Source organism: Hypanus sabinus, chromosome X1 (genome assembly GCF_030144855.1).
Source record: "Hypanus sabinus isolate sHypSab1 chromosome X1, sHypSab1.hap1, whole genome shotgun sequence".
Taxonomy (NCBI): domain Eukaryota; kingdom Metazoa; phylum Chordata; class Chondrichthyes; order Myliobatiformes; family Dasyatidae; genus Hypanus; species Hypanus sabinus.
In genome coordinates, this window is record NC_082738.1 from 43,094,849 (window position 1) to 43,117,961 (window position 23,113).

General features: G+C 39.0%; 1 long non-coding RNA gene across 1 annotated transcript; it reads right to left on the minus strand.

Annotated features, from left to right (window-relative positions):
- Window positions 1-1,174: 1,174 nt before the first annotated feature.
- Window positions 1,175-22,166, minus strand: LOC132384875 (uncharacterized). The gene is made up of 4 exons (XR_009509026.1): window positions 21,039-22,166; window positions 7,486-7,613; window positions 3,416-3,543; window positions 1,175-1,511 (listed from the first exon to the last, which is right to left on the minus strand). It is a non-coding gene; the product is annotated as an uncharacterized LOC132384875 (long non-coding RNA).
- Between the last annotated feature and the right edge of the window lie 947 nt (window positions 22,167-23,113).

Genomic DNA, 23,113 nt, shown 5'->3' on the forward strand with positions numbered 1-23,113 from the left:
TCCAGCCTTCATCTTGTGCAGAAATCCAGTTCAGACAGTTGGCCTCGTGCCTTTGCATGCAAAAATGGAATGATGTAACTATAACCCTGAAATGTTAAAGGACAAATGCACTGTGCATATTTGGATTGCAAATCCTGGCATTGAGCAATATGATCAGCAGTCCTCAAATATCTTTGACAAAATCAGTCCAGAGTTGTCTCTGGCTGTATACCAATGGAGACAGGAGGAGCAGGAATCCTCTTTTAGTCTGAGATAAGGCTTCAGATTTCGGCCTATCATATGCTTTTGTAGCAACCCTCAAACGGCCTAACTACAGGTTGGCTGGGATTAAAACTCAAACCAGTTTAAGTGACTGTTGTTGACTATAAATGCAAGAGATTTAGTGTATTTTGGAAGTCTTGAGCAACACCCCCAAAATGTTGGAGGACCTCAGCAGGTCAGACAGCATCTATGGAGGGGAATAAACAGCTGACATTTCAGGCTGAGACCCATCATCAGGACTGAAAAGAGGGCAGAAGCCAGAATAAGAAGGTGGGGGTAGGGGAAGGAGTACAAGCTGGCAAGTGATAGGTGAGACCAGGTGAGGTGGGTGAGAGGAGAAATGTGGGTGAGTGAGGGAAGGGGGAGTGAAGTAAGAAACTGGGAGGTTAAAGGTAGAAAAGGTAAAGGGCTGAGATCGTTGTCATGTTCCTTCTGGTGACAGTACAGAAATGTCACTGTCTTGCAACTTCAGTGACCCTGGTTCAATTCTGATATCTGGTACTCTCTGTATGGGGTTTGCCCATTCTCTCTCATCACTGTGTAGGTTTCCTCTGGGTGTTTTACTTCCTCCCTCATCCCAAAAAAATGCATGGGTTAGTAGGTTAATTGGACACTGTAAAATGAGTAGTTGGATCTGAAGGCTATTTTTGGGACTGTGGGTAGAGTAACATAGGTTGGTATAGGATTAGTGTAAATGGGTGCTTGATGGTTGGTGCAGCTGCTTCCATGTTGTATGACTGTTTGATGATATAATTGTAAAAATAAAACTGATTGTTTCAAGCCATGAAACATCTGTGTTTATCAAACATACAAATTATTGATTGCAAGCCCAAAGTCATCTTCCTCCAACAAAGAGCTGCTGTTCAGATTATTTCATGTGCATACCATGTGTCTGAATGCCTGAAGTGTTCCATCAAGATAACAGGAGTGTAACAGTCTTTAGATATTTTCCTTGGAGTGCATTTAGCAACGTGGGAGAGTAACATTAAAATGCATTCATTCAGATCCAGTCTGAGATACAAACTGGACAGTTGCTAACAGACAAGGGTGAATTAACGTGACTGTCGCCTCTGAGTTCATGAGGGTGGATTCAGGTCCCAAGCCCATTGTTGAGTACACAAATCCAGACTGATACTGCAGTGCTGTATTGAGGGAGACATTCTCTTAGATGTGCAGACTTCCGGTGAAATGGCAAACCAAAGCTTGATCTGCCTTCTTACGTGGAAGTCAAAGACTTCAAGGGCTTAATGCTGTTGATGAAAATAATTGTTAACCTTGAGATCCTGATCAATATTGATCATTTAATCAATATCACTAAAAAGGTTTTAACATTTTTACCTGGAAAATCAATTTCATATCTTTGACATTTTTCAGCATTTTGCAATTAAAAGATAATTTGTTATCGATTGAGAAATGTTCATATGACTTCCAGGGGTCATTTAGCACCAGGCATTTACAGCGGCGAATCATCTCAGTGCCATGATGCAATTTCTGTGTCAGGTGTCATGGGATAAAGTACAACGTTCGTAATTTCCCTATGCAATATTCTACTTGGAGAATTGTAGTGGAATTTGGAGCAAGTTGTTGCACAGTTAATCATTATTCCCAGGTAAAGTAAGGCTCACCTGTGCATGCTAGGCTCCTGAGAGGTAAATCTCCAGCTTATCTTTATGTTTTTGGCCACATCAGTACTGCCCTGATCCTCCTTACTCATTACCCACTGATCTCATTCCTGAAGAACAAACTACACAAATTGTAATTCCCCAATTTGCAGACAATGACACCCTAATCCAAAACTTAGTCTACAATGTCCCAACATCCTACACTCTGACTCAGTCTACCAGTGATAACCTACGATCCTTAATGGGCCCTGACTGAATTCTCAATTTCCAAACCCCTTTGCTTTGTCATTTTCTCATCTCCATCTAGTATCCTCCAAAGTGGCTTGCTACGTAATATCTATGAGTAATCATTGGCGTCAACATGGTTGTGATGTGTCTAGTGTGATAGTGTAGTGGGTAGTGCTTGTCGCTCTCACTTTCAGCTTCAACTGTTGGCGAGCAGTCTTGTGAAAAGGAGAGTTGAAGGTGTCAGTTTCTTCCTGCCAGTACATAGCCTCTCTGACAGCAAGCCTCATGTAGTGCCTCCTCACTGGCAACAGATGGAAGCTGTATTCATTTCGGACTCAGGCTGAACTACAGAGGACAGGGAGGAGGTCTGGCCTCTGCACATGTAGCACACAGGCCCACCAGTGTGTGAGCACGCACTGGTGCTCGTGAACCAGATCCCCAGCTATGGATAAATAACCCCACTGCCTTGTGGGCAGCCTTGGGAGAGACAAAGGCTATGGGAGTAAACCCAGACAGCAAATCCAGAGTGGAGTCCCTAAGGCAGCTGAATGTCATTGAACAACCTTCCAGCAGCTCCTGCTGGCAAGCTAGTGCCAAATGTATTGCTTCATTAGCTTTCCTTTTGACCACACTGGTGAGGCTAAGAGAAGGAACTTGATGACTGGGTATCTTAGGATCTCCATACCTTCTGCCCAGGCTTGTGATGATAATGATCATCACCCATTGTTGTTCGAGACACATGGAAACCATTGCACAGGTTTGTCTATCTCCATTCCCTGCTCCAGACTTACAACCACTCCATGACCCAAGGTTTCAATCCCTCTTCCCCCGATCTCTAATCAAGAACAGATTTTAATCTCTGAACCCTCCATCCCAGTGACCACATCACAAGCCTGACTAGACTAACAGCTTCCAGTCATCTCTATCCACCACAAATGCAGCCATGGATCCAGTCACTGAACAGCAGGTTTTCGTATCAATAATATTTGACACCTATTCAGTTATGGAACGATTCTTGATACAACTGGAGTTTGTTTTGGGAAGTAGACTCCTGTTGTGTATTTAATATTCAGTTGCAATCAGGAATGAAAGTGAGAAAGAACAACATTGCAACATCTTAATAGAAATCTACCTGGTCGAACAAATTGTATTGCTGCTGTGACAGGGGCTCACATACACCAGACCAGTTTAGACTTAGAGGCAAAACTTGCAGAAAATGCAACAAAGTAGGTCACATTCAAAGAGCAGTGTGAGGCTGCTTTCCAAAAGGCAAAGGAAATGGTGAAGGCAGACATTGTACTCACACATTCTGATCCACATTGTCCAGTGAAGGTTCCCTGTGAGGCCTCGTGTTATGGTATAGGTGCTGTCACATCACATGTTATGAATGATGGAAGCGAATGCCCCATAGTCTTTGTATCATGTTCCCTTACTGCTGCAGAGAAAAATTACATACAGATTGACAGAGCAACCTTGAGACTGGTTTGGTGTGTAAAACATTTCAACCGGTACCTGTCTGGGAGAGAGTTTACCCTCATTACTGATCATCAACCATTTTCCTTCCACAGAAGGGTGTTCCACTAACAGCAGCACAAATGCAGAGATGGGCTCTGTTTCTTGGAGGATACAATTTCAGCATCAAATTCAAGAGGACAACTAATGATGGAAATGCTGATGGAGTGTTCTGGTTGCCCTTGGAAAAGGAAACACTCCTCTTCACATACTCTCCCAAATACAAATCGAAACTTTCCCTATTACAACAGAGATGATCCAAAGGGAAACCAGAAAAGAACCCACACAGTCGCAGGTCTACATGGCAACCCGAAATAGCTGGAATATGCAGCAGAAATTCCAGCTCCCCCATTTTCACCATTGGCAGGATGAACTTGCCCTTAACGGGGGTTGCCATATGTGGAGATAGAAAGTTGTTGTACCATCCAAGCTGAGAGCTAAAGTGTTGGAAGAGCTACATGCTGGTCAACTAGGCAAGGTTAAAATGAAAGGATTGGCTCAAAGCTTTATCTGATGGTCTGAGATAGATCAGCAGATTGAGCAGCTCACCATGCACTGTTCAGGATGCCAACACATCCAGTACATGCCAAGAGCAGCACCTCTCCATTCCTGGGAGTGGCATGCATAGCCCTGGCAGAAGATTCATGTGGATTTTGCTGGACCATTCATGGACACAAATTTCTTGGTTGTCGTAGATGCAGCTACAAATGGCTTAGCAGAAAGGTTTATCCAGTGTCTAAAGAATGTATTGTGAGCAATGTCAGAAGAATACACAATACTGACACTGAATCAGAAGGTCTTGAATTTCCTCCTTGCGTATCATAATGCAGCACACTCTACAAACAACAACTCACCAGCTGTGCTCTTCCTGGGTCATCCCTTGCACTTACACTTGCATTTCCTCAAATCCACTCTTAGAAGGAATATGCAGGGCAAATAGCTGAGATGAATTGAATTGAAGGCTCTTCAAACAAGGAGGTTTGATATTTTTCGCCTGGACAAGCAGTCCTGGCAAGGTGATCAAAAGTAGGTACTTGGAAAGATTAGGGACAGAACTGGACCACTCTCCTACACAGTGGAAATTACATCTGATGTCATCTGGAGATGACACATCGATCTGCTGATGAGAGTCAATTGTTAGAGAGGAAAGGTGGTCAGAGCTGTCAGAACCACTTCCTGTAGTCCCAGAGTCAACACCTACAACCACTTTGAAGCCTGAAATTGTTTCACAGACACAAGTCTCACCTAACAAGGAGAGTCAACTCCCTTGTCAGGAAAGACATTATCCCACAAGAGTAAGAAATCCTCCACAGAGGATTTGCTAGAGAGCAATACATTACATATTTGAGATGCATTCTATATTGAGTTGGAGTTTATAGCTAAGCAGGGAAGAGTGTTGTGTATTGAATATTTCAGTAATATGTGAGTAATATTGTAAATATAGTGTTTGTTAAGCATTATTTGTTGTTTACATATTTCATTATGGGTTATATGTAAAAGTATATGAATGGCATACGTCATTACACCACCATGTCATAAGTGCGCACTTCCCTGACACATACACGAGTTATCCCTGGCTCCATGTTTTTCTTTCAATTAGTTTTATGTTTTGGAGTTATAAAACATAACACCTCCCACTAAAACAGTTGTGTACATTCCACTGCAATACACATTCCGCACTCCTTCTGGTGTAATGCCATTGATTGGATGGTAAGTATGTTCTAAATTAATCCAGACAAGTATTGACATCTGCATCCATTTACTTACTTAAAATTTTTGATACTTTTTTGCAATTATCCATAAATGTCAATTAGATACACACATGGAGATTCATCGCATTGAAACCTGTTGGAGTAATTAGCTCTTCTCTGCATATGAAGTATCTGTTTAAATGCAAAGTTATAGTTATTTTTAAAGTGATTAACATTGCTGTTAAATGGTGTCAGATGATAAGTACCAATGAAACATATCTATCAAATACCAGTCCTGATGAAAGGTCTCACCCTGAAACATTGACTGTTCATTTACATAAGAGATTCTGCAGATGCTGAAAATCCAGAGTAACACACTCAAAATGCTGGAGAAACTCAGCAGGTCAGGCAGCATCTATGGAGTGGAATAAACAGTCAAACATTTTGGGCTGAGACCCTTCATCGGGAATGGAAAGGAACGGGGAAGAAGCCAGAACAACAAGGTGGGGGGAGTGGAAGGAGTACAAGATAGATGGTGAGAGGTGAAGCCAGATGAGGGGGAAGGTAGGCAGGTTGGGAAGGAGGGGATGAAGTGTGAAGCTGGGAGTTGACAGGTGCTACAGGTAAAGGACTGATGAAGAAGGAATCTGGTAGGAGAGGAGAGTAGACCATGGAATTAAGGGAAGGAGGAGGGGCATGAGAGGGAGGTGGTGGGCAGGTGAAAAGAAGAGAAGCAGTAAGAGGGGAGCCAGAATGGGGAATGGAAAGTGGGGGGGGAGTTGGAGGAATTGCCAAAAGTTAGAGAAATAGATGTTCATTCTGTCAGGTCAGAGGCTATCTCCATACGTGCTGCTTGGCCCATTGAGCTCCTCAAGCTTCTTTGTGTGTTGCCCTATCAAATGCCGAGGAATATGAAGGAAAATGTAGAATTAGGAAGGAAATGGTGAGAGAAAGCAATCGTCAGAATTGCCCACTGCCTTTGTAAAATAAATGTGGAACACAATATCCGTTGCACTTGATGCAAAGGGGTTTATCAAAGCATACTTTGTTTACCAAGTGTTAAATGGATAATAATCAGGTGACTCTCCTTTTCCTATTTCTCTGCATATCCTTATCCCTTACTTCACCCATTCTAGTCTCGCTGTTATTATGGAGACAAGGCAAGTCCCAGCTTTTAAGTGCTAAATTGCAGCATGTAGAGAGAGTCCATTGAACAATTTCCTCTCCTATAAGTGCAGAAAAAAACTCTGTCATAAAATTCAGTTTCAAAAAGGAGTAAGACTATAAATGCCCCATCTATTATTATGAATTATAGAATTAAAAAGACAGCTACCATTATTATAGTGTCTGAGAAGTGGCTGTTTCATTATAAACACTATCTGGTGTTCTAGTAACTTTCAGGGAAGGGAATCAGTCAAGCCATTAGGTGACTCTAGAAACTCACAATAATGTTGATTTTTCTTTGCCTCCTCAGTTCAGAGGCAATTAGAGATAGATGATAAAGATGCTGACATCGCCCATGAAGGCAACATTCTGTGAATGGGCAAATACAACAAAATGCACATTGTGCACACCTTCTAGTTCAATGCCATTTATTGGATGGTAAATATATTCTAAATTTCTCTAGACAAGATTGACATCTGCATCCATTACTTTGATAAAGGAACAATTTCTAAGAACTTCTCAATTTATGCCACATCTACTGCCTACCCACGGGAATTCTGAAAACCAAATGGTAGGCTCTTTTGTTTTGCTGGACACCTGTGTCAATGTTGATTTCATAAAATTAAATTAGGTGAAGAATTTCAAGACTTTCATCTTGTGAAGAAGAAAGAATAGTGGTGTATACTGAATTGTGTGAGCCAGCTGCAGGGGGATTTGAGGGGATAAAGAGGCCTTGCATTGTCTTAGGATGATGGCTGCCATGACATTTTCATTTACAGTATAAATGGAATATGATGCAGTTTTAAGGAAATTCTCTAGTGCCGGTCTGGCAACAGGGGGAAGGTGAATGAAAGTGTTTAACTGGAGGTTCAGTTCTGAGAAAATTCTCCAGTGACATTTTGCAGTTCAAGCAAGAAGGTGGGCCGCCATCACCTTCTGAAGGGCAATTATGACTGGACTGTGCAAGTGCCCAATTTGTCAATAAGAAATTAAGAAGAAAATATTACCTTTGAACAGTCACAGTTGCCTTTCTGTGTGTAGGTTTGAATGCACTCAGTCTCAGTTCTGCTCACTTCTTGTTTTGCTTGGATTTCTCGCTGCCATCCTCAATTGCACACCTCCACCAGATCTCCTCCTGCAGTTACATAAGAGAAACTAATCAAAAATGTTAAAATAATACATCATTTAGCACACTAAACTTACTCTAAATTAACCTTAGATAACAGACAGCACAACAACACAACTGGAAGAACCTGTGCTAGAGATACTGGTTCATTCCTTATTTTGGGTGCTGTATGTGTGGAGTTTGCATGTCATCCCTAAGACCATGTGATTCAGTTTACTCCCAAATCCAAAAGACTTGTAAGTTGGTGTCTTCATTGGATATTGTAAATTATACACAGTAGAATCTGGGGAAGTTGAGGAAGATGTGAGAGAAATTAAAAATGAGACTAATGTAGGACTTGAGTAAATGGGTGGTTGATGGATGGTGCAGACACAATGGACAAGCAGTTGTTTTCCCATGTTGTATCTCTCTATGATTCTCTTTCAAACTACTGTATATCAGTTCTTTGCAAATATTTACCTGTTTCTGACTTGATATTTCCATCAGGTTTCAATTAAGTCTGCTGTATCTGCACATTATGTTTCATAGCAGCACATTTCATTTAGGGGAACAGAAACTACCTTTGTGCATGTAACATGTGAAGGCCAACTCCAGAAATTCTGAAACAGATGCAGCTCTGATATTGCAGGAAATTTTACCGAAGCTTAGTAATTTCATACATTCTTGAGACCATAAACATAAGCTCATTTAAAATCTGTGCACTCATAAGGAACATATAAAATAATTAGGTGAATACAGTGAATGTGGGAAAATACTTATTTCTACACAAATCAATGCATGGTGTGCCTGAACAGTGCAGAGAAGGGATAATTTAAATTTAAACATTGGAAAATAGTTTTAAAACTGGTTGTCAAAGAACAAATTCCCATTTTGAGTTTCATTTCTGCTAAGCTCTTTAAGCCTTTTTGTTATTGTTTTGCTGTCTTGCTTGTGTGGTTAAGTAAACGACTAAGTTACACGAAATTGTTCGAGTTTCAGTAAGAGATATGCAGTTTACCTTTAGGAATGGACAGAGTGTTCTCTGTTTATCTACACGACGTTGGGTAGGAAAGTCATGTAATGTACTTGCTTTATAACTGATAGTGTATTGTATGAGCATAACGACTCAACATTAAATAGTTTAAATACTTTGCCTTGCAAATAAAATGTTATCTCAATGCATTTTAAAAAAATATTTATTTATTAAATTTTAGAAAATTACAAAGAATAAATGTGATGATAAATAGTGAGAAAAATAATATTAACCCTCCCCCCCTTAACCCTTATCTAAAGAAAGAAAAAAAAGAGAAAGATTGCCTGGATATCGGAGGATCCCCACATGCTCCACGGAGTTCAAAATAATTTTAATATTTATTTTTACTTTCCCCAAATACTTTATATATTTATCTTCAAAGGACCTATGTATTTAATCCTATCTTTTGTAGGTATGGGAGCCAAATTTTCAAAAATATATCATATTCATTTCTTAGATTGTATGTAATTTTTTCAAATGGAATACAACTATGTATTTCATTATTCCAACGATCCATAGTTAAATATAAATCAGATTTCCAAGTAACTGTGATAACTTTTTTGGCTACTGCCAATGTAATTTTTATAAATTTTTTCTGATACTTATTCAATTTAAGTTTCGGTATTGTCCCTTCAATGTCTCCTAATAAAAATAATACTGGACTATGTGGGAGTTGTACTCCAGTAATTTGTTCCAATAAAAGTCTTAGATTTATCCAAAATGGTTGAATTTTAAAACAAGACCAAGTAAGAATGTAAAAAAGTACCAATTTCTTGATTACATCGAAAACATTGGTCAGACATATTTGAATTTAATCTATTTATTTTCTGTGGTGTTATATATAATTGATGTAAAAATTATATTGTATTAATCTAAGTTGAACATTTATTGTATTTCTCATACTATCAGAACATAATCTTGACCAGTTTTTTCCATCAATTTTAACATCCAAATCAAATTCGCATTTTTGTCTTGATTTATGAATTCCTGATTTAATTGTCTGTTTTTGAATCAAATTATACATACAAGATGTAAATTTTTTAATTTTTCCCTTTCGAATTAATATTTCTATTTCACTGGGTTTTGGTATCAACATTGTTTGACCCAGCTTTTCTTGTAAATAAGCCTTTAATTGAAAATAACAGAAAAGAGTGTCATTTGATATTTTATATTTATTTTTTAATTGATCAAACGACATCAATATACCTCCTTCAAAACAATCACCTATATATTTAATTCCCTTTTGGAACCAATTATGTAAAAGTTTATTATCCATTGTAAAAGGAATAAGCCTATTTTGAATTAAAGTACTTTTTGCTAATAAAGATTTCCTTATCTCATCGTCCATATTTACCTTATTCCATAAATCAATCAAGTGTCTTAATATAGGAGATTCTTTTTTTTCCCTTATCCATTTGGATTCCCATTTATATATAAAATCTTCTGGTATGTTTTCTCCTATCTTATCTAATTCTATTCGAATCCATGCCGGTTTTTCTTCATCAAAAAAAGACGCAATAAATCTAAGTTGATTTGCTTTATAATAATTCTTAAAATTTGGAAGTTGTAACCCTCCTAAATCAAATTTACATGTCAATTTTTCCAATGATATTCTTGACATCTTTCCTTTCCAAAGAAATTTCCTTACATATGTACAATGTCCTGTGTATGTTACTCAAAATGGCTTCTTTGGTTTGTTACGAGTAGGAATGCTTCTTTGTCGGATAAGTGTTTCTCTCACCGTTGTTTCGCTTTAGAATGGCTGATATGGTATTTGTATTCATTTGTTAATCAATGGGGAATGTTATTGTGTCTTGTGAGGCTGGGAACTTGGGGGAGGGGTTTTCGAGGGTTTTTGGTGTGAGGCGAGTTTTTTTCCATATATATATATTGTATTGCCTAATATTCTTTTAATTTTAGTAAACTCTTTAAAGTGTATTTCATAACGGTATTTGTTGTGGGTTTGATACTGTTGGCGGGCGGGAGGCATAAACTTGATTCTCACAGCACCTGCGTGTAACGGGAGGTGGGTTGGTGAGTGGCTGGATCTCCGTTTCCCCTAGACATATACCAGCCTTTTGGGTAGGTGTTATATATATTTATTCAGTTCTTGAAAAAACTTCTGAGGTAATTGTTTTGGTAAAGTTTGAAATAAATATTGCAATCTAGGAAATATATTCATTTTTACAGCATTAACTCTACCTATTAATGTTATTGGTAACATCATCCATTTATCAAGATCCTCTTTTATTTTTTTTAATAATGGCAAATAATTTTGTTTATATAAATTTTTTACATCATTATCAACTCTAATACCTAAATATTTTATCCCATTTATTGACCATCAAAATTGAGTTACTAATCGACATTGATTATAATTTCCTTTGGTAAGGGGTAAAATTTCACTTTTATCCCAATTTACTTTATACCCTGATATTTTCCCATATTCTTCCAATCTAAAAGATAATACTTGCAAAGATTGCAATGGGTTTGTTAAATAAATCAAAACATCATCAGCAAGTAAATTAATCTTATATTCTTCTTGATTAACTCTAAAGCCCACAATGTCTGAATCTGTTCTAATTAATTCAGCTAATGGTTCTATTGCCAATACAAATAAAGCAGGTGATAATGGGCAGCCTTGTCTGGTTGACCTCAAGCAAAATGGTGTTGAAATCTGACCATTTGTAACTACTTTAGCTTGAGGATTAGTATTTAAGGTTTTAATCCATTGTATAAAAGATTTTCCTAACTCATATTTTTCCAATACCTTAAATAAAAAATCCCATTCCAATCTATCAAATGCTTTTTCTGCATCCAAAGCAACTGCCACACTCATTTCCTCTCTTTTTGTGTGCCAAATGAATTATACTAAGTAACCGGGTTATATTATCCATTGATTGTCTGTTTTTAATAAAACCTGTTTGATCCATATGTATTAATTTTGGTAAATATTTAGATATTCTATTAGATAAAATTTTTGCTATTATTTTATAATCTGTATTTAACAAAGAAATAGGCCTATATGATGTTGGTTTTAAAGGATCTCTATCTTTTTTTGGCAATACAGTTATGATCGCTGTTAAAAAAGATTGTGGGAGTTTATGCATTCTTTCCACTTGGTATATTAATTCCATAAAAGGAGGAATTAATAAATCTTTAAATTTTTTATAAAATTCCGGAGGAAAACCATCTTCTCCTGGGGATTTATTACTCTGAAGTGATCCTAAAGCTTCTTCAACCTCTTTTGATGTAAAGGGCCTATCTAATCCTTTCTGTTCTTCCAAATTTAATTTTGGAAGGGTTATTTGTGATAAAAATTTATCTATCTCAGCAATCTTATTTTGTGATTCTGATTGATATAGTTCAGTATAAAATTTTTTAAAAGTTTCATTAATTTCTAAAGGTTTATAAGTAACCTTATTTACGCTTGTTCTAATTGCATTTATTGTTTTAGAAGCCTGTTCTGTTTTCAACTGCCAAGCAAGAATTTTATGTGATCTTTCACCTAATTTGTAATATTTCTGTTTAGTTCTCATAATTACTTTTTCTGTATATGTCTGGAGTGTATTATATTGTAGTTTTTTTTAACAAGTCATATTCTCAAGTTTGTTCATCTTACTGTGAGGAAGTACTGCTTACTTAGGGGAAGCAGGCCTGATAGCCTAACTCAGGGATGGCTAACCTATGGCACATTGGATGATTCGAAGTGGCACATTGCACCCCAGTGATAATAATAAAAAAGTAAGCCTACTCTTGCAAAAAGTATTAACCAAAAACCGATTTGTAGAAAAAAAATCTATAACAGAAATTCCAGTAGCTTAGAGCTAGAAATGGGTTTTTACTGAGAGTAAATCTAAAACTTAGCAATTACTTTGTGATTTTATTATTTCGTGCACATCTTTTGGCGAATGTTATCTTTTTTCACATTAATCTGTTTTCAATTAAAAAAAAGTTCAATGAGTCAAACTAGGAAAGAAAGTCTTCTGTTCTGCAGTCGTTCCATAACTGTTCAATACACGTTTGATACTTGTTTGATCCTGAGGCGCCAGGCGTTTGCACCAGCGGTGCGTCGCATGTTTTTGTCAGTCAGTTTACAATTGACACTCGTATGCTATGGAGTTGTGCTTCGTTCGTCCTTTGTGAACATTTGCAGTTTTGTACTTTTTCAAAAATTAAGCCTTGTTTTTACATTCAGTTACCCATCACAGTGCAAAAGAAAAGCAGAAAGTGATAGTAAGTGTGAATTCAATGAACAGTGGGAAATGAGTTCTTATTTATAGCAGGTCAGTCAGGAAAACTGTTATGCATTGTTTGTGAAAACATTTTCTCACATAATAGAGGACATGATCTTAATAGACACTATAAAACACAACATCAGACTGAAATAGAAGGAAAACTAAAGCTAGTGCTTGGGTCTGAGATACTGAAAGAATATGTGATTAAGAAAAAGGAAGAAATCAAAAGAAGATTGTAACGTTCTCCTTCGCGTGTAACGAAACGCCGAATTAAACGTCGAGATAAACCACAGTCAATAAGAACCAGATCGCAGTAAGATTAACCATTTACTGTTCACTCTTCACATTAACATATGGTGAAAACTGTTGATAAAACAATACAAGATTGATACAGTATTTGTTCCTTCCTTAATATCACATTTCAATTGTAAATACTTGCAAAGGTGACTATAACTACATTACACTAAGGTGCAGTATACAGGCAGAGTTTACCTGCTCCATTGACTACTTTAAATACACTTCCATACAAACTATCCGCAACTCTTTAACTAACGAAAGCATAAACATTATCGACCGTCGTTACTTCTAACAGGATCGGCATTAACATCTTAGTTCAATATATCGATTATCTATTAACTTACAGCGTTGCTCTCACTGTGATTTCTCATGCCTGCAAAACAACTTCTGCTCAGGTGTGTCTCGTGGTGAGCCCCCACCCTCGCGCTAATTTCAAACCGGTACTTTCCCACAAGACGCGGCGAAACCGGATGTGACGTCATCGCATGCCGATATATTTTACATGCAATGAATATACTTTAAACACTTCTAATTCTAACTAGAAAATACTATTGAATGAATTACTAAGCAGAAATATTATAAACTAAATAACTGTCGTAAAGACAGCACACTCCCCACTTGACCTTCGTAAGGTCACAATGAGCAGAGTACAAAACTTAGTCTCTTAATCAGTCATTGGGAAGAAGTAGAATAACTTCTGTAACTGGCCTTTGGTAAATTTTCACATCGCCTTGGTCGGTAGTCTTCAATTCGATCTTCCTGACATGTCCATCCCCGCTAGGGAATGTAGCAGTGATTCTGGCCGTTGGCCAGCTGTTTCGGGGATTTGTTTGTCCCTGAGCAGGACTAAGTCTCCAACTTGAAGATTCCTGTGGGGTTCTGTCCACTTTCGTCTCTGTTGCAACCAAGGTAGATATTTTTGTCTCCAGCGAGGCCAGAACTGATTTGCCAGAGCCTGGACTTGTCTCCATTGCTTTGTGTACAAATCCTTGTCTGAGAAGTCTCCTGGTGGAGGAGGTGCTCCTGCCTTCTGTGTAAGGAGCATTGATGGCGAAAGTATGAAGGGGTTTTCTGGGTCAGAAGACACAGGTAGGAGTGATTGTGTGTTTATAATGGCTGTGACCTCTGCCATTAGGGTGCACAGTACCTCGTGGGCCAATCGGGTGCGTTGCTGCATCTCAGGTTTCCTTTTCCGGGTTTTCCGTAAGGACGTGAACCGTTTGACTGCCTGCTCTTTATCTGGTGAGCGCTGGCGTGGTTCTCTGAAAGGCAATGGGGCAACCCCATTATTTGCTTCATCTCTGAAGACCTTGGTGTCTTTGGTTTTTAAAGAAATGGTATCTTGAGCTGATTGTGCAAGTTTGTTTCCGTGCTCGGTTTGAACGAAAACTGACTGACCTAGCGTCTCATCGGTTACTTTACGCTTGGTAATGTCTTGTTGTGCTTCTTTAGGGTACACCTTAGTGAGGTAGATCTTGGAACAAGAACGGTTTGACTGAGTTTGACCGCAAACTTCTGTACAGTTCGAGCTGACAATTGTTGTCCTGGAGTGAACCTCTCCCTCCCCGCCGTCCTGTTGTGGGGATGAAGGAGCGTTGTCAGTTCTTTCATTCTTGACTTCATCACGGAGCCGTGAGGGTAAATTTCCTTCCTCGTATGGATGTGACGCAATCGTGACTCTCTGAGGTTCCTCGTAGCTGGGGAAGTTATCGAATACGTATGGAGAGGGGAGACGAGCCTGCCTGTCTATTTGATATTGTACATAGTCGCTTGTGCGTTCCAGTCTGGTCCTTTCTAAAGTAGATCTTACTTCGGTCAGATCACGCGACCCTTCAGGTTCTTCTGTGTACCCTGCTTCCGCCATGGCAGCTTCTTCTTCTCTTTCTAGCTGCAGCACTTGCAACTCTGTCGATATTTTTGCCATTTCCAACTGGGTTTCGGCTTCTCTGGCGGCCCTTTCTTTCTGGATTTCGGCTTCTCTGGCGGCCCTTTCTTTCTGGATTTCGGCTTCTCTGGCAGCCTTTTCTTTCTGGATTTCGGCTTCTCTGGTGGCCTGTTTCATTTTCAAAACTGCTTCTTGTCTGGCGTAACGCAGTCGCACCTTGGCGGCTTCTGCCTTGGCTCTTGCCTGGGTGGACTTACTTGATGTCGCTCTACTGCCCTTGTCGCTGGGCGCCATCGACTTGATCCCGGATCGAGCTGACATTGCAGCACTTGGAACACCTGATAACGCCTGGGTGGGCTTACTTGATGTCGGTTTACTGCCCTTGTCGCTGGGCGGCGTCGACTTGATGCTGGATTGAGCTGACATTGCAGCACTTGAAACACCTGATAATGCCGCTTTTTCACTGTAACGTTCTCCTTCGCGTGTAACGAAACGCCGAATTAAACGTCGAGATAAACCACAGTCAATAAGAACCAGATTACAGTAAGATTAACCATTTACTGTTCACTCTTCAAATTAACATATGGTGAAAACTGTTAATAAAACAATACAAGATTGATACAGTATTTGTTCCTTCCTTATTATCACATTTCAATTGTAAATACTTGCAAAGGTGACTATAACTACATTACACTAAGGTGCAGTATACAGGCAGAGTTTACCTGCTCCACTGACTACTTTAAATACACTTCCATACAAACTATCCACAACTCTTTAACTAACGAAAGCATAAACATTATTGACCGTCGTTACTTCTAACAGGATCGGCATTAACATCTTAGTTCAATATATTGATTATCTATTAACTTACAGCGTTGCTCTCACTGTGATTTCTCATGCCTGCAAAACAACTTCTGCTCAGGTGTGCCTCGTGGTGAGCCCCCACCCTCGCGCTAATTTCAAACCGGTACTTTCCCACAAGACGCGGCGAAACCGGATGTGACATCATCGCATGCCGATATATTTTACATGCAATGAATATACTTTAAACACTTCTAATTCTAACTAGAAAATACTATTGGATGAATTACTAAGCAGAAATATTATAAACTAAATAACTGTCGTAAAGACAGCACAAAGATAAAATATATTAAAAGTCTCATTAAGGTAAGTAATGTTTATCTTGTTTTTATATTAAATCAATATATCATGCAAAAATGCTAAATATGTCTATATTAACATATTTTTACAAGAATTGAATGGGGGTACAAGAGTTGTATGATGCATCTGAACTCGTGCGTGAAAACAATTGACGCATGGAATGTAAAAGGTTGGCCACCTCTGGCCTAACTGGTCCATGCTGACCAAGATGCCCATCTAACTTAATCCCATTTTCCTTAGCCCATATCCATCTAAACCTTTCCTATCCAAGTATCTGTCCAACTCCCTTCTAAAAGTTGTTATTGTATGTACCCCAACCACTTCCTCTGGCAGCATGTTCCATATATGTCAAACCCTCTTTCTCTCAAGTTCTAATTAAATCTCTCCCCTTTCACCATAAACCTATGTTCTCTAGTTTTTGATTCCTCAACCCTGAGTGTTCACCCTATCTATACCCCTCATGATTTTATACACTCATAGGATTAAGTGGTATGTTGAGTAGGAAGGAGGACATTAAGATACTTTGTGGAGACTTCAAGACAAGCTGACTGAGTGGGCAAGAATATGGTGCAATGCAGATTATTTACTAAACAGTGAGAGATTTGTTGGTTGTGTTGATGATCACAAGAATATGGGTGTATACAGGTCCTGAAAGCCAACATGAGGTATAGCAAGTGATAAGGAAGGCAAATGGAAAGTTGGCCTTTATTCTGAGAGGATCGGAATAAAGGAAAGGTACTTTAATATATTCATGTCAGGCCTTAATGGGACCACATTTAGAATATTGGTCGCCTTAAACAAAAATGACATACTTGTGATAGAAAGAATGAGATTGGATCCAGAAAGTATTGATAGATGAGGAGAGATTGAGTAGGATCAGTCTGCATTCTCTAGTTTAGAATGAACAAGAGAATATCTCATTGAAACTTACAAAATTCGTATAAGGTTTAGCAAGCTGGATGTAGGGAAAATGTTTTCCTGGTTGAGGAGCCTAAGGCCAGGCATGACAGTTTCAGAATAAGTTATAAGTCATCTATGACTGAGATGGGGAGAAACTACTTCACTTTGAGTCCTTGGAGTTGTTTACCCTGGAGGCAGTGAAGGCTCAATCACTGTGTTCGTAGACAAACAGAGCACAATAAATATTAAGGGAATCAACAGATATGGGATAATAGCTGAAAATGGCATTGAAGTAAAAGAGCATTCATATTCATAATCAAGGCCCACTTTATATAAATATGATGGGATATATAATTGAGGGTGTCTACTTAAACATGATGAAGTAAGTTGAATTCATTTAAATTATATTCCTTTGTTTTCAGATTTATGCTTTGAATCCACACATCAGTTATTTTTTCTGTGAATTCAACCCTAATAGCTTTAAAAAGGATCAGAATCAGAATCAGGTTTAATATCACCAGCATTTATCGTGAAATTTGTGAACTTTGCAGCAGCAGTACAATGCAATGCATGATAAATAGAAAAAACAACTGAATTACAGTAAATATACAGTGCCTATAAAAAGTATTCAACCCCTTGGAAGTCTTCATGCTTTATTGTTTACAACATTGAATCACAGTGGATTTAATTTGGCTTTTTCTGACACTGCTCAACAGAAAATATTTTGTGTCAAAGTGAAAACAGATCTCTACAGATAAATTAATTACAAATATAAAACACAAAATAATTGATTGCATAATTACTCAACCCCTTCAAGTCAGTATTTAGTAGGTGCACCTTTGGCAGCAAATACAGCCTTGAGTCTGTGTGGATAGGTCTCTATCAGCTTTGCACATCTGGACACTGCTACTTTTCCCCATTCTTCTTTACAAAACTGCTCAAGGTCTGTCAGTTTGCATGGGGATCGTGAGTGAACAGCCCTTTTCAAGTCCAACCACAAATTCTCAATTGGATTGTGATCTGGACTTTGACTTGGCTACTCCAGGACATTAACTTTGTTGTTTCTAAGCCATTCCCGTATAACTTTGGCTTTATGCATCTTGTACCTTTAAAAAAAAATAAATCCATCATGAGTTCATGGGTTCAATGTGCATTCAGAAATAGGATGGCAGAGAGGAGAAAGCTGTTCCTAAATCGCTGAGTGTGTGCCTAAAGGTTTCTGTACCTCCTACTTGATGGTAACAATGAGAAGAAGGCACGTCCTCTGCAATGGAAATCCAGTGAAACATAGTGTAGATGCAGACTGCAGTTAAAATACCACTTCTATACATTCCGATAGCAAAGTACAGCAATCTTTTTTAGTGGTGGATTTAATTTTTTTAAAGGTACAAGTAAAGTAAGCCAACTAACATGACTAAATGTAGCTGCTTTAGCTGCACTGCAACATTTTATGTACTTTATTGGCTTTAAAGAGCTTTGTGAAGGCCTGAGGGCTGAAAGATGATAGACAAATATAACTTTTTGTTCTTGATACTTATCACACTCTGCTACAATAATCCAAATCCTGTGACATTTGGTGAATGTCTTGTTTTTCTCAATGCTACTTTTATGTCCTGAAAACAATGATTTTTTTTCTTACTTCTGTATACATAAAACAGCTGCACTGGTGTTTTGCTTGAAGGCCCTGGAATCAAATGTACCAGTATATAGTGATAGAAGGATTGCCCATCTTTGCATCCCTGAAGCCATATTAATATTTTGCTGATTTGAGTCTTCAATCAAGTGGGGATAATTGCTATTGATTGCACAGTGTATAATTTCATTTACAACTCCTTAGCAAATTAAGCAGTCAATACCTGAGTGCAGCAAGAGCTAGACAACATTCAGGCAATGAAAATCAAACACTGTAGATACCTGCCAGTCTGAAAACATTAAGACATTGCCTGATAACTGGCAAGTAACATTCATGCTGCAAACCTGTCAGGTGATGTCTATCTTCAACAAGAGAGAGAGAGTTTAACCACATAATATTCAATAGCGTTATAATTTGAAAGTCTTCTCTTCATCAATATGCTGGGATCATCATTGACCAGAAGCCTAAGTGATCCAGTCACATGAAAGCATTGGCTACACAAGCATGGAGGCTGGGAATCCTGTGATAAATGGCACGGCATACCCAGTTTGATGCCTTAAATCCTTAGAAACATCAACAAGGCGCCAATAAGGAATGTGATGGAATATTCTCCACTTGCCTGGTTGAACGTAGCACGAACAGCACTCAGGAAACTTGACCCCATTCAGAACAATGTGATCTGCCTGTTGGTAAATTAATTTATTGTCACTGCTTTCTTCAAATCAGCAGATGTTATAGGACCTGAACATTGCTAAAACCACGATAAATACTTTTAAGTGTTTGATCACAAAGGAAAAATATAAATTTTCAGAACCTTTTTGTTTCACATCAGCTTATGAATTCTGTTGGCTGGAAATTGATTCCACTGTTCATTCTTATATATGCAATAACTTCACATCTACTTTGTTTCATGCTATATTATTCAACAAAATATTTTGTTCCATAATAAGACTGTGGTATAATGGATAACTCTCGAAGAAAAACAGGATTGCTAATAAACATGATGGTTACTGCAGTTATTAATGAAAATGACATATGTTTTTCAACATGTAGAAAGATGTGTTCTTTTAGAGCTAACCCTTCCTGTTTTACAAACTTTCAAGGTTCCAGCACCTCTTCTGCAAGTTTCGTTGACGAGGCTTTTGTTTCTATTCTGCAAATGCTCCAATTTAGTCTTGCGTAATTTGCAAGTTAAGATAGCCAAAGATAAATCAATTCATGTTAGTGCAGGAAAGCAACAAAATCTAGAAACTAAACTTTATGTTAGTAAGTTAATGATGAATGAATTTAAATAGTTTCCTGATCGATAGGGTGTAACTCTTTGCTAATTTACAAGAGCTACTCAGCCTTATCTCTTTCCAACTACAGCAACACAAGAAGTGGTGATTTGCAGAACTGATCACGTAAACTCGATATGCAGCTACTGTAATTGGACAAAAAACAAGTTCATGTTCAGATCAAGTAGAGAATTGAAGACTAGGCCACAGGGGAATTTTTGCTGAACTACCTCACTGTTTTTCACAGCAAAAAGTTTAAAACATCTTTTGTTTTCAAAATAGTGCTAAATATTTTATGTTTCAAGAAATAGTTTCAGGGTTAGGCTGAACAGGGACCAAGGACTGAGAAGGTTTTTGTACAACAATTCGACTGTTATGAAATGGGTTTTATATTGGGGTGACAACGTTTCCTCGCGCATTAGAAGCCGTTGTAGATGCTGTGAATCCTCTAGAGCTGTTAATAAAACTTTTGGTCAGCTCCACTTAGTACGTTAGCATGCTATTGCATATAATTTTATTTGAAACAGTGCCCATCATTATCATTGTAAGCATACACACAAGTTCAATGACAGTGAGAGTAGGACAAATGTTGAAGCACAACATAATGTCTATAAGCACAAGCTCTCCCTAGGGCTGTGTTATTTCACCTTTTCTGTTCTCACTTTATACAAATGTCTGTACTTCCGCAGACAAATCCATTCAAATCCTAAAGTTTGCGGATGACACGACTGTAGTTGGTCTCATGTGTAATATTGATGTGACCTGCTACCAAACAAAGGTAGACTGTCTTGCAACATGGTGTGCTTGTAACAACTTGGAGCTTAATACTATCAAGACAGTGGGAATAAGGATTGACCTCTGCCCCCCTTTGGAATTAATGATCAGTTGTGCCTGTAGTCGAGTTATGCAAACTCCTGGGGGCCACCATTACCACCATTGAACAAACATGTTACGTTCATCACTAGGAAAGCCCAGCAGATATTGTTCTTCCTATGCCAGTTTAGGATGTATCCTGATGAATTTTTACTCACCCATCATTGAGAGTGTTGTTACCACCTCTATCAACATTTGGTTTCTCGCCGCCTCCTCCTCCCTCTCCAAGCCCAGGTTGCAGTGAGTGGTCCACTCACCAGCAAAGATCATTGGATGTAAGTACCTGACGTGAAAGGACCTGTTCATCACCAGGGCGAAGAAGAGAGCTGAAGAAATTACTGCTAACTCCACCCACCCTAGCAGTCACCTATTCACCTATTCTCAACAAACTCACTCAGGTGTAATACCTTAAATATCCCATGCACAGCATCCATTAAATGGTCTTTCCTGCTCTCTTTGTTCTACATATGTAATTATTATGTAGTCTGTTCATATGTTCATATTTATTTTTGTTTGATTATTGATGTTTGTGCTAATTGTTGATTGCTAATGACTGTTTGCACTATTGTCTTGTAAATTGTTGGTTGCTATTGTGTTGTCTGTTCTAGTATTGTCCTGTATTTTATGCTTGGTACTTAACCACAATCAATAAAGTAATTCTGATCAACACACACACAATGCTGGAAGGACTCATCAGGCCAGGCAGCATCTATGAAAAAGAGTGCAGTTGATGTTTTAGACTGAGACCCTTCATCAGGACTGAAGTAAATAAAGTGAGGAGTCAGATTAAGAAGGAGGTGATAGGTGAAACCAGGAGGGGTTAAGTGAAGAGCTAGGAAAAGATAAAGAGCTGGAGAGGACAGAATGCCATGGAATAAAGAAAAGGGGGAGGAGTGCCAGAGGGAGGTGATGGGCTGTTGAGGAGATAAGGTGAGAGAGGGAAACAGGATTAGGGAATGGTGAAGGGGGGGGGGGGTGGGGAACATTACCGGAAGTTCAAGAAATTGATGTTTATGCCATTAGTTTGGAGGCTACCCATATGGAATATAAGGTGTTGCTCCTCCAACCTGAGAATGGCTTCATCATGACAGCAGAGGAGGCCATGGACTGACATGTCAAAATGGGAATGGGAAGTGGAATTAAAATGGGTGGCCACTCAACTTCATCTATTTTGTCTCCAACTTCCACCCTGCCCTCAAATTTACCTGATCCATTTCCAACACCTCCCTCCCCTTTCTCAGTCTCTCTGTCTGTATCTCTGGTGACAGTTTATCTACTGCTGTCTATTATAAACCCACTGACTCTCACAGCTACCTGGACTACAACTCTTCCCACCCTGTTATTGATAGGTTTGTGGCCTAAGGTAGAAGGAGATGAGTTATACAGCTGTCGTTACATGCACATGCAGGTCCTTTGAGTGATTATGCAGAAAGTTTGAAGTTAATACCTCATTTCCTTCTACCTTAGGCCACGAACTTATCAATCACCCCTCGTACTTGTAAAAATGCCAACCTCTTCTCTCAACTCCTCCATCTCCACTGCAGCTGCTCTCAGGATTAAGCTTTTTATTCCAGAATGAAGGAGATGTCCTCCTTCAAAGAAAGAGGCCTCCCTTCCTCCACCATCAATGCTGCTCTCAACTGCATCTCTTCCATTTCACGTACGTCGGCCCTCACTCCATCCTCCCGCTACCCTACTAGGGATAGGGTGCCTCTTGTCCTCACCAACCATTCCAACAGCTTCCACATCCAGCACATAATTCTTTGCAACTTCTGCCACCTCCAACAGGATCCCACCACCAAGCACATATTTCCCTCCCCCCCCCAACTTTCTGCTTTCCGCAGGGATTACTCCCTACATGACACCCTTTGTCCATTCGTCCCTCCCCACTCATTTCCCTCCTGGCACATATCCTTGCAAGTGGAACAAGTGCTACACCTGCCTCTACGCCACCTCCATCACTACCATTCAGGGCCCCAAACAGTCCTTCCAGGTGAGGCAACACTTCACCTGTGAGCCTATAGGGATCATCTGCAGAATCCGGTGCCCCCAGTGTAGACTCCAATATATCGGTGAGACCCGGCAGATTGGGAGATTGCTTCACTGAACACCTATGCTCCATCCATCAGAAAAAAGTGGGATCTCCTAGTGGCCGCCCATTTTAATTCAACTTCCATTTCCTATTCCGACATGTCAGTCTCCTTTTGTTCTCTCCAATCAGACTCTCTCCTCT